Here is a 12,629-nt window from a genome sequence, read left to right on the forward strand (position 1 = left end):
CTCAAGTGCAGCACATGCAGCTGTCCTGCAGCCCTGAAGCCCCAGCATTGTGCGCGCAGCTGCCCAGCAGGTCCCAGAGACCTAATATGGTGCATGTGGCTGCCCAGCAGGTCCCAGAGCTGCAGCATGGGACTGCCTAGCAGGTTCGGGAGTCACAGCAGTGATCCCTGTGAGTTGGCAGGAGATGGGGAGCCAGCCAAGAGGCCAGCGACTGGGCCGGATGGGAGGGGGGGGGGTGGCATGAATCCAGAAATTATCTCTCCTGGTCCAGCAAAATCCCTCATCTGGGACTAGTCAGGCCCCAAGGGTGCTGGACCAGGGAGGTCCAACCTGTACCAGATTTATTTAAGCTAGCAGACATAGGTATAAGATCAAGTGGCTAGAAGATAAGATCAAATTAGAAACAAAATCCAACTTTTAACAAGGTAATTTTACCATTGAAAGTGGGTTTAGCCACAACTTATACTTAAAGTAATTACTTCAGTTTCTGTGATGTAAGAAGGTCGGTTAGTGGTCCCATCTCATCTTTAAATGTATGGATCTGTACAATCTTCCATTAGACATTCGTAACCAATGCTCTTTACACTCTATACATTTTGCAAGAAGGGGGCAAATAAACCATATTTCCGCCCCATTGTGTAATGTTCACAATTTTAAATGAAATTAAATAAAATTTAAACTCACCTTGTTTTGTTAGTAGGTTTATTACAATGCAGTTAATAAAGCTGTGTAAGTGCACGAGTCTGGATAATGCCCACAAAAGGGAGCTAATATGAAAGATAGGTGACACAAGGACTGAGATTGTTTTTTGGTATCAGTAAACATGAATAGCAGATGTCTATAAGTGATGATTTCTCTATTAGATCAGGTATTGTTACATATAAATCACTACACACTAATTAAGTATTTTAACTAGAGACCTAGTTTACAGTGACTGCTGGAAATAGTAGTTTTTATTCTGAAATGCCTGTCCTACAGTGGATGGGAAGTGAGCTAATTATGTGTAAAGTTGTTTATATCATCCCAGGGCAGGTGAGAGAAGAGAAGAGGTGGGATCAGAAAGTCGTAGTAAGGATGCAAATGGGTAACCAGTTAACCAATTACCTTCTAAGCACAGGATTATGCTTATTGGTAACCAAATAGCCTGTGCCTGGATGGGCTGGAGCAGCTTCCCGCTCAGTGCAGGAAGGCAGGCCCGACTCGGGCCAACTGCTCCAGCCCAGCCTAGGCCTGGATAACCAGTTAATCATATAGATTAACCAGTTAACATTTTAAACGGGAATTTACATCGCTAATCCTTAAGTATTGATTTAGAAAGCAGCAACAGCCGATGTCGTGGTATAGCAAAGTTACTAGAGTGACAAGCCACAGAGACTTATCTTGGTATCTGTGTTCTAAAGGTCTTTTAGGAAATGCTTTTAGTCTAGTCAACAACTTTTCAGTGTAGACTGGTGTGCCTGAAGATGCCATTCAGTTTTAAATTATGCATGCCCCATAACAAGTATAAATGAATGTTTTACATGAGGCTGTTGGAGAGGGAGATGGATGGCTTATAAATTGAGATGTTATTCTGTTTCATGTTCAGCCAAATTGACTTTGATAGCTAAGAGTATGAACACAAAATTATTTGAGTTTTGTGAATGCAAGAAGGAATATCAATAGACAGCTCAGTTTTTACCACAGAAAAATCCAACTATAGAAAAATGGAGGAACACCTTGCATGTTTTTTGCTATATTTTCTTAGCTTGTTAAAGGCCGGTTCTTTTCAGCTTTAATGAAGATTCCAGAAGTTGAAGGGACGCTTTTTCTACATAAAGACAAAGGTTGAGGAATTGTAAAAGGAGTTTATATCTATTCAAGATACTCCAAAGTGGATTATGTGGGATGTGTATGGTGTTCTGGAAAGGGGAAGTAGTATAAATGAGCTACATTCTTCAGTACATAAGTGCTCCCTGTTCTGGATCTATGTTTTCTCTCCTCTTTAAACCAGGAATGGAGAAACTTTTTTGGGTCAGGGGCTGCTGACCCACAGAAAAGTCAGTTGGGGCTTCTCAAAAGTGAGAAGCAAAGGGAGGAAAAAACCCCTCACTGATGTGACTCCCAACTGAGAAGGAGAAAGACACTCCCCACATTCTCCTCACACACCAGAGCCTACGGGGGCTTAGACTAGTAGATTTTGTATGCTCCAGCCCCCACAGAGGAGCAGCAGGAGGGGCTGGAACACCAGAATAGGCTCTCCGATGCTGGCGGGGGGGAAGAGCCTTGAGCCTCAGGGACTAGATCCAGGCAAGTGCTAGGTTATGGAGTAACCTCCGTGTACACCCATGTTAAAGGGCAGAGGAGAGTAGAAGAAAAAAAGCTATAGCTGTCTTCCTCCCCCCTGCATTTATATAAGGAGGAGCTCACCTATTTCACTTTTGATACCTCAAGGAAGCTTCCACACCCAGTTGCTATGAAGAAGGCAAGCTCTTTGGGAAAGGAACTTTGTCCATATGTAAAATGGGGATGTGAATGTGTACCATTTACACAATTAACCAATGAGCCCAGGTTCATCAGTTAATCCTAATGCTTTAGGCAGCCCCTCTCCCCCACTGCCTCTGTATAGGAAGGTAGAGAGGCAGGAGCTGGTGTGTATGAGGAGCCAGCTTTTAAAAAAACTCAAAAAGTAATAATAAAATATTTTTACATATATCAGAAGCAGGAAGCCTGCTAAACAACCAGTGGTGCCCTTGGATGAGCAAGATGCTAAAGGAGCACTTAAAGATGATAAAGTCATTGCAGAGAAGCTAAATGAAATCTTTGCTTCATCCTTCTCAGCTGAGGATATTGTGGAGATCCCCAAACCTGAGCCATTCTTTTTAGGTGACAAATCGGAGGAATTGTCCCAGATTGAGGTGTCATCAGAGGAGGATTTTCGAACAAATTAATAAACTTAACAGTAACAAGTCACTGAGACCAGATGGCATTCACCCAAGAGTTCTGAAAGAACTCAAATGGGAAATTGTGGAACTATTAACTGTGGTTTGTAACCTATCCTTTAGATCAGCTTCTGTACCAAATGACTGGAAGATAGCTAACATGACACCAATATTTAAAAAGGGCTCTAGAGGTGATCCTGGCAATTACAGACTGGTAAGTCTAATGTCAGTACCAAGCAAATCAGTTGACACTGTAGTAAAAAAATAAAATTGTCAAACACATAGATAAACATAATTTGTTGAGGGAAAGTCAACATGGTTTCTTACTAATCTACTAGAGTTCTTGGAGGGGGTCAACGAACATGTGGACAAGGGGGATCCAGTGGATATAGTATACTTAGATTCCCAAAAAGCCTTTGACAAGGTCCCTCACCAAAGACTCTTAAATAAAGTAAGTTGTCATGTGATAAGATGGAAGGTCCTTTCGTGGATTGGTAACTTAAAAAATAGGAAAAAAGGGGTAGGAATAAATGGTAAGTTTTCTGAATGGAGAGAAGTAACTAATGGGGTCCCCCAAGGGTCTGTCCTGGGACCAGTCCTATTCAATTTATTTATAAATGATCTAGAGAAAGGGGTAAAAAGTGAGGTGGCAAAATGTGCAAATGATACCAAATTGCTTAAGATAATTAAGACCAAACCAGACTGGGAAGAGCTTCAAAAAGATCTCCCCAATCTAAGTGATTGGACAACAAAATGGCAAATTAAATTTAATGTTGATAAATATAAAGTAATACACATTGGAAAAAATAATCTCAACTATACATATAATATGATGGGGACTAATTTAGCTACAACTACTTGAGAGAGATCTTGGAGTCATTGGGGATAGTTCTCTGAAAACATCCACTCAGTGTGCAGCAGCAGTCAAAAAAGAAAATAGAATGTTAGGAATCATTAAAAGAGGGATAGAGAATAAGACAGAAAATATCTTACTGACTCTATATAAAACCATGGTATGCACATATCTAGAATAAGGCATATAGATGTGGTCGCCTCATCTCAAAAAAGATATATTGGCATTGGAAAAGGTTCAGAAAAGGGAAACAAAAATCATTAGCTGTTTGGAACGGGTCTCATATGAAGAGAGATTAAAAAGACTTGGACTTTTCAGCTTTGAAAAGAGAAGCATATGGGGGGATATGATAGAGATCTATAAAATCATGACTAATGTGGAAAAAGTGAATAAGGAAACGTTATTTACTTATTCCCACAATATAAGACCTAGGGAATAACAAAATGAAATTAATAGGCAGCAGGTATAAAACAAACAAAAGGAAGGTTTTTTTCACTCAGCGCACAGCGCACCTGTGGAACTCCTTGCCAGAGGATGCGGTGAAGGTTAGGACTTTAACAGGGTTCAAAAAAGAGCAAGACAGATTCATAGAGGCTAGGTCCATCAATAGCTATTGGCCAGGATGGGTAGGAATGATGTCCCTAGCCTCTGTTTCTCTGGAGGTGGGTGACAGGGAAGGGATCATGTGAAGATAACCTGTTGTGTTCCCTTCTTCTGGGGCATCTGGTATTGGCCACTGTCAACAGACAGGATACGGGGCTAGATGGACCTTTGGTCTGACCCAGTATGGCCTCCTTATGTTCTAAGCTGGTTTCCTGTGCGTAGCAACTCCTGCAGAGCCACCTGCCCCCCATGCTGCTGCCTCAGATACAGAGGCAGCAGCCGCCTGCCCCCTGCGTGTTTACATATAACTGCTGTAAATGTCCATGTTTACATCTTTACAAAAATAAATGCATTTGGACAGCCCTGATGTAAGATGCACTGCTATGTGTAAGAACATCATCCCTAATTAAAGGATAAGGGCTCCTTAACACCTTCTATATCTCTTCTGTTGTCTTGTGGTAGTGCAGGGATGACACTATCAACCTCACAAGACTTTATATTCATTTCGATGACTCCAAAGCTATCAACCAAGAAGATATTATATCTGTACCTTTCAATTCCTTTTTACCAGCCAGGAAGATACCAACACCCTTGGTTATGACATCTCTCCAATGTCATTCCTGTGACCTTATGTCAAGTGGGAAGGAAAGAGATGAGTCACTGTTGTGCTGCTTTAATCATTACATGACAGCTTGAGAGGAAAGTACCCCATCAGCACAAGAGACCAGACTGTGCTATTGAGTGGCCTCAAAAGTCTGTAGAAACAACCCCAAGAAGCTGAATTTGAGCCCTTTAGAACTGGAGCGTATTTTCTACTGTTTGGTATTTGTTAATAAAGTGAACTAAAGAATCAGAAATAAGCATGTACCTTAAAGGGGATTGTAAATGTCTCTTTTACCTGGGCCCAATATTGTCTGTCCTTTAACCTTTTCCAGCCCAGAGTGCGGTTTGTACCCAATGACATAATATTGTTAACACGGTAGGATAGCATATACTACAGTGGCTCAGAAATATGCTGTCAGTGATGTACAGCTAATATTTATGAGGTACTATTCTTGCTATTTGTGATACATACATGCTCTGGGTGTATCTTTAAAATGCTGCACATTGCACATCATGATGCTATTTCATTACATGTTCATGGGAACTTGTTGTCCAAATTTCACCCTGAAGCTCGTTTTACCATCTGCTATAGATCTGTATTTTTAAAAAGCCATATTAAGTACAGACCCTTTAACATTAGCAGGTGCTATGCTAGTATTTATTTGAACTCCAGCTATTGAAGCTGAACTAGCATTCATACAGTGTTATTAAATCAGATGTGTTTACTTGCTTTAAATAAATCAGAGCCTATGTTACACTCCAGTAGTTACAGAGGGGGCTGGTCCTATTTTAATTACCCACTGGTGTGTTCACTTACACCAGCATGCTGACAACCTTTTCCCTTGAAGTTCACTGTCATCATGTGATCTCCTCCTCCTCCATTGGGAACAATGCATGTTCTTCTTTTCCTTTATATTGTGCAGGTATGTTTATACTTCTGTTGAAATTCTGAAATGAAAGGATAAGCGTATGTGACTAAACAGAAGATTAAGGAAGGATACCGACATGCTTTATGTTTATAGGTTTTACAATACATCCTCTCTGCTGTCTGCCTCCCTGTCTGCAGATAATTTGTAAGAAATTCTACCTGAGTGTTTCCTAGGGTCTGTTCTGCATTTTTGAAGAGACTGTGCTTCAGAGGCTGGACTTAGATTATCAAATTGCATGTTAAAACCAGTAATGTTCATGACAAACAAAAATCTGAAATATTTTCAGATCCTGCAGTTTCAAAGGCACAAAATAGTTAAAGTGTAAAATCTACATTTATCTGATCTGTCTCAAATTAGCTGTTTTATGCCCTTTTATTTCATTTTTTAAATATCTGTATTTTGAAGATGCCTTCCTAATGTATTAGGTTCTGCATGTTGTATATTGTAGGTTATTTTGCTGAACAGCCTGGTCAATAACCTGAATTACATGATAACATACGATCTTCTGGTAATTTTCACAAGATATATTTTTAAGATCAGGGACTTCTAGACACTCTGATTTGAAAAATCCTGGTTTCTTTACGTTTTTAAAAATAAATATGTAATATAAAATATTTTGGAAGCCAAAAAGAGATTTCTAGCACATTTGTAGTCAGAAAAAAGTGGGGAGCACAGGGAGGAAAGGGAAGTGATATGAAAGGAAATAATATTTTTATAAGTTATAAGAAGAGGTTAATATGCATTCTGGCCCAAATAAAACATCAACTTCATCTTTTGTCAAGGCTACTTGTTTTATTTATAGATCCATGTGATTTGTATTGGGAGTTGGGGAGGGAATGAAGTCTTTAAACACAAGATTGCTTTGGTCTCCTAGGATACATACAGTAATAGTTGTACAGTTATCCATGAGGTTTCATGGTAGCCAGTACAGAAATACTGTTGAACTTTAATATAGTCATTTGAGATACCTTAAGAAAAAAGGTTTTGATTTAATTTTTCTGTCCATTGCAAAACAAGTACAAAAATTTGACGCCAGGAAGCACCCCCTAAAATTTCACTCAGAATAATGCACAACATATTCTAAAAGAAAAGTAAATCAAAATATTTTGGAACAAAAGTGTGTTCCGCTATTATTTCGTTTTCTTTTTGCTAATTCAGTCCCTCTTATGGAACTTCATGCGAGAGATAGTGTATGGGTATTCTAAAGCAGTGATATTTGATCATTTTAAATTGAGGTCCTTTTTGCACCTCTTTTTGGTGCAAACTATCATTAAAAAGTACCTAGGGGATGAAAGGCTTAGGTCCCCTGCGCTCCCCAACCAGAGTGAGAAATGTAGCAAACTGTGCACTTTCCTCTCGCTCCCTGATAAAGGGGAGCAGCTAGCAATGTCTCAGTACAAATTCGAACTAGCATGTCTGAGACGTTTGTCCAATGTACATAGCAGACGGACACTTTCGGCACATGATAGCATAGATTATATTTCTGGAGGCGCAGGAATATGTATTCTCCAGAAATATAATCTATGCTATCATGTGCCAAAAGTGTCCGTCTGCTATGTACATTGGACAAACGTCTCAGACACTTCGCCAAAGAATCAATGCCCACAAAACAGACATTAGACAGGATCACAAAGAAAAAACAGTTGCTTGCCATTTCAACCAGAAAGGACACTGTCTCAATGACCTACTCACCTGCATCCTACTTCAGAAGACATTCAAATCTGCACTTGAAAGAGAATCCTCTGAACTGGCATTCATGCTAAAATTCGACACTCTCCGCGGGGGGCTGAACAAAGACTCCAGCTATCTTACCCATTACAAAGATAGCTTCCCCAATTATCACCTCTAATACTATTAACTCACAGACATCTACCCTTCCCCACCTCTAATATCATTAACTCGCAGGCATTCACCTTCCTTCCCCCCGCCTCCTGCATCCCCCTTCTGTTCTGAAATGTGATTTGTCCTTTTCATATGTGTTCATTTTTTTTAATTGTATCCTTTGGTATATATGGCTGTGATTATTTTCTTCCACTATTTGATCTGAGGAAGTGGGTCTGGCCCACAAAAGCTCATCATCTAATAAACCATCTTGTTAGTCTTTAAAGTGCTACATAGTCCTGTATTTTGTTTCACCTATGAAAGTAAGACTGCCTACAATTTAATAACAAAGTAGTAGTTTTCATTTCCATGCTCCTTTTCTGTTTAAGTTTTAACAGAAGAATTAGACTTCCAAAAACAGTAAGCAGAGATGTTGTGGGTATGTAGGACTGATTATTCTTTCCTTCTGTGTCCAGTGTTTTGAAAATTGGGCTTTCACTCCATGTGATCAAGTGGAAGCAAGTTTCTTAACATCTGGACCCAAGATTAAGAGCTTCCCGTAGCTCCCATTGGCTGGGAACGGCAATCTGTGGCCAACAGGAGCTGCAATCAACCAAACCTGCAGAAGCGCAGGTAAATATAGTGGCACCAGCCCGCTAGGCGGCGAACAAGATTTGTTCTGTGGGCTGGGATTTGTCCACCCTACTTTAGAGCATCCCTGAGTCGTATCTGTGTAACCTTAGTTCGTCTTGTTGTGCTGACACATTGGACAGTCCGTATCCTCCATTGATTACAGTTGCTTGCTAATTGGGATACTTTTTCCCAAGTCATACCAGCACATTCAGCATTCTCTGTCACTGTCTTCTGACAGTTCTTTGTTAGCCTTGCTTGTTTTCACTTCTCTCCCCACCCTCTCACGTACCCATTTCAGTGTTTACTTAGCATGTCTCCCATCTTCCAAAGAGTGTCCAAGTCCCAGCTTTCTAAGCCTTCTTTCACCAGTTCTTACTGTATAGATTTGTATCACATACATATGTTTATTTTCAGTGTGGTATTTTTGTCCTTAGAATTTATTTTGCATGCAATAAAGATTTGATTTAAAAGCCAGGCAGCATGAGAATATCCAGTTATTCAGAACTGGGATATCCCAGTGTTTTCCATGGCATTCTGGATTTAACTTTTGCAGAAAGATCTGTAGTTTCTGCAGAATGCTGATTGCTAAAACATGTTACACTTGAAAACATCCGTAGGGCTGTGAAGTGAATGGAATATTATTTAGAAGAAGAAAAAAAGCTATTTTATTACTATTCTAGTGCTAGGAGCCCTAGTAATGGAGCAGGACTTAATTGTGCTAAACACTGTACAAATGCAGAACAAAAAGACAATTACTGCCTGAAATTGTCTTGTGTCTTTCCATAGTTAATCAATTTTCCTTTTTTTTTTTGTGGCAGTTATTTTTGTGTACACACCAACAGCATGCTGGGGTCCGTGCAAGGCACAAGACAACCTGAAGTGAAATCCTGGCCTTACTGAAGTCAGTGGGAGTTTTGCCACTGTCTTTGCCTTTACGGAATTTTATAGTCTGTGTTCCTGAGGTTAGGGTTGCCAGGTATCCGATATTGGCCCGGATAGTCCGGTATTTGCGGCCTCTCTCTGGTTAAAAAAAAAAAAAAAAAAACCAGAAAATACTGGACATGTAAAATGTCCGGTATTTTCTGTTTTTCTCCGCCAGAAGGCCACTTGGGACACTCTTCTCCTTCTGCATCTGGCAGGACAGGAGGAACGGGGAGCATGGGGATTTTTTTTTTCTCGACCAATTTTTTTCCTGCCCTGTTCGGTATTTTTTGTGAAAGTATCTGGCAACCCTACCTGAGGTTGCAGTGTGAATTCGTCATGAGCGGTTCCCTGCTCTTATGTAGAGCCCTGTTGACTTTAGTGAGGCTCTGGATAGGAAACATCTACCCTGTGTAAATTTGGGGCCTAAAGCCAGGCCAATCCTGTTCCCATTGAAACCAATGACACACCTGGCACTGACTTTACAAGTGCTGGATCAGGCCATTTTTAGGATGTCTTGGTACAGAATTCTAATTTATTTTCTATCTTTTGGCTGGTCATGTACTATTTTACTATAGAAACTTTGTATTGCAATATAACCCATATGTTATGTCTTCACTGCAGAGTTAACTCAGGTGATCTGCATTTGGATGTGAACACATCAGTTGATCTAATTCAGGTGTGACCAGCCACTGTTTAATGGCTTGTTTTCACTGCAGAGTAAACTCAAAGGTTGCCTGTAACTTAAGTCCCATCCACACATTAAAACCGCTTAACTTCAGTGTGTTGGTAGTTTTTAACTTTAGTTGACTGGTTCATCCGGGAGTATAGTAAAACTTGTTAGCTTTAATATAATTACACTGTGCTGCAGACTAAATAAAATCACTCTGTGGCTAATACATTCACTCGATGCAGTTCAAATGCTAATTTGCAGCTTTTATTGGATGCAGGCTAACTTGAGTATAGATAAGATAAGTAACTGAAGTGCAAAATCCCCTTCTACCCAAGATGCCTTTTGTTTCCTTTCTATAAATCCTCACACTTGGTCATAGCATAAAGTACCTGAAGCTCTGCAGTCTGAAGTATTTCTTGGACTTCTCTGAGAATATGTTTGGTAATCTGGCATATATTGATTGCCCCTGTCTAATGGCAGTGTATAGCTCTCAGTCATTTATAAATGTCTTGAGACATTTTCTGTGTCTCAAGAGTCCATCCTTCATATCAAGAAGAGAGGGTAGAGCCAAGAGTTTCCACCCATCTGGTTTAGAGCTCCTTAGAAATTCTTCATTTTAGATAAGTGTACTTTTTCATTTGATCATATATTCTACTTAGTTTCCCTTACCCTTTTACCCTTTCCCTTACCTCTTTGAGCCAAAGAGCCTATTACTGGGCATAATTTGCCTCATAGAAGGATTTCAGCTCCCAGTGCCATCTAGATCATAACTGACTGATAGAGAAGGGGAAGCCAAACAGGAGGCAGGTGTCTGTCATGGAAGGTGGTATACATTAGTCTGAAGAATCAGGCTTCCTATTTCTGTCTACAGATAACCTAAAAACTCTTACTGTGGAATCTACTTCCTTGGGGGGGAGGGGTGGTAGGGTTGGGAAGCAATTGATTCTTTCTTTCTCCCCGACCTCCCTTTATTTTTCTGCTTATTTGGGGTTTACCTCTTGTGACTGCTGAAACCTTGAACCTCTTGTGGCAGGTTGGATCACAGGAATCCCCTAGGGGTTATACCCCGCTGTGCTGATCAAGCTACTGACACCTACTTCTTGCCCTCTGGGGCCCCCCACCATCCAGTCCTGCTAGGCCAGAAGGTCTGTTCTCCCCCAGACAAGGCACAAAGTTGGGGTTACTACTCCCTACAGAGCAACACACACACTGAACCATTTCAGCTCCAGGAGGGCTCAGCTATAGAAGCTCGGCACACAAGAAACCAACCACTAAAACCTCAAATAAATCCATCTTACTCTGTATAAAAATTTTACACAGGGAAAGCCCATAAGGTCAGCCCCCTTTATCAATGGAATAGAGAGATGCATAGTGGTTGCTCCTTGGTTGCTCCATCCAAGTAACAGTTATTTACCACTGAACTTGATAATGAACAGAAGTGTTTTTATTAAGTATAAAAAGTAGGATTTAAGTGATTGCAAGTGAAACAGAGAGATCAAAGTAAGTTACTAAGTTAAAATAAAGAAAACGCCAGCTAATTCTAATATACTAAGAAACTTGTTATATGCAGGGGAGCTGACAGCTTCTATGGGCCCCTGGGCATGGTGAGTGGGGGGGCCCAGCTCCATGTTCCATGCTCCCAGATAGTAGAAGGGGTGGCGCTGGAGTAGCCAGTCCACAGTGACTCCCAGAGGACATCACTCCCACAGTAATTTAAAGGGCTGAGGCTTTGGCCACCACCTCTGCAGACGGGAGCCCCAGGCCCCTTCGAATTGCTGGGTTCCAGGGCAATTTACCCCTTTGTCCCCCTCTGTCCACTGGCCTGGTTGTATGCAAATTCTCAACCTAAATACTTGATTTTTTAATCAGGTAATGTGCTTCAAGGCAGAGTTGATCTTTACTCTGGTCTTGGACTACAACTTTTTTCAGAGTTCTTTGTTTCCAGGTTTCTTCGTGTGTATCCTCTTAGGGTGGGCAAAGGCCAGCTGAAGACAGAGACTGATTGATTTCCATTCCTTAATGGATTTTTCCCCAGGGCAGAAACCTTTTGTTTAGCACTCCCTATCCCCATGGAAAATACCAGGTTCTAGATGGTTTCGAGGACCAACCACAGTTTTTACAGGACAAACAAGACCATTCACAGGTTGTTGGTTTGAGTATTGAGACATTAAGTTCCTAAAGTATCACTAATGGTCCTCATTATCACATTTATCATTTAAATCAGATTCACACTTCATATGTCTAACTTCACATATGATGATACATGTAGAAAAATAGGATATACTGATTCATCAGATTGTAATTAATTGATATGTTATATGATGCATTTTGCACAAAGAGCCTTTGAATAATGCATATTCCTAAGCCAGTTTTCATAAAGCATGGGGGGTCGTGATACCTCTCTCCAGGGTGGCTCCAATATAGTTATCTCCCTGAGGGTTTCTTCATAGACTCTTGATATGATTGGGCATGCTCTCCAAGTGGGATGCCTCTCAAGCAACATGAAAAGGGAATATAGCCACACTTCTCTTTTTATTTTTCTTGCCTGCCTCTAACTTTTTCTAATCTAATTTAATCAAATCATGTCTTTTATGAGTTACATTCTGGGTAGCCAAGAACCCATTATGTTTAATGTAGTTAATGTTGTTTGCTTTTCTGTGGAAGCTGTCCTCTGG

General features: G+C 40.5%; 1 protein-coding gene across 6 annotated transcripts in view; it reads left to right on the forward strand.

The window, feature by feature from the left end:
• LNX2 (ligand of numb-protein X 2) overlaps window positions 1-12,629 on the forward strand; it is a 90,222-nt gene that overhangs the window by 33,894 nt on the left and 43,699 nt on the right. For 2 of the 6 annotated variants that reach the window (XM_075919226.1, XM_075919230.1), the window contains exon 2: window positions 8,204-8,360. The exons of the other annotated variants lie outside the window; for them this stretch is intronic. The gene's annotated coding sequence lies outside the window, so the exon portion shown is untranslated. The remainder of the gene's footprint in view (window positions 1-8,203; window positions 8,361-12,629) is intronic. 6 annotated transcript variants of the gene reach the window in all.

The sequence above is a fragment of the Pelodiscus sinensis genome, chromosome 1 (assembly GCF_049634645.1).
Source record: "Pelodiscus sinensis isolate JC-2024 chromosome 1, ASM4963464v1, whole genome shotgun sequence".
NCBI lineage: Eukaryota > Metazoa > Chordata > Testudines > Trionychidae > Pelodiscus > Pelodiscus sinensis.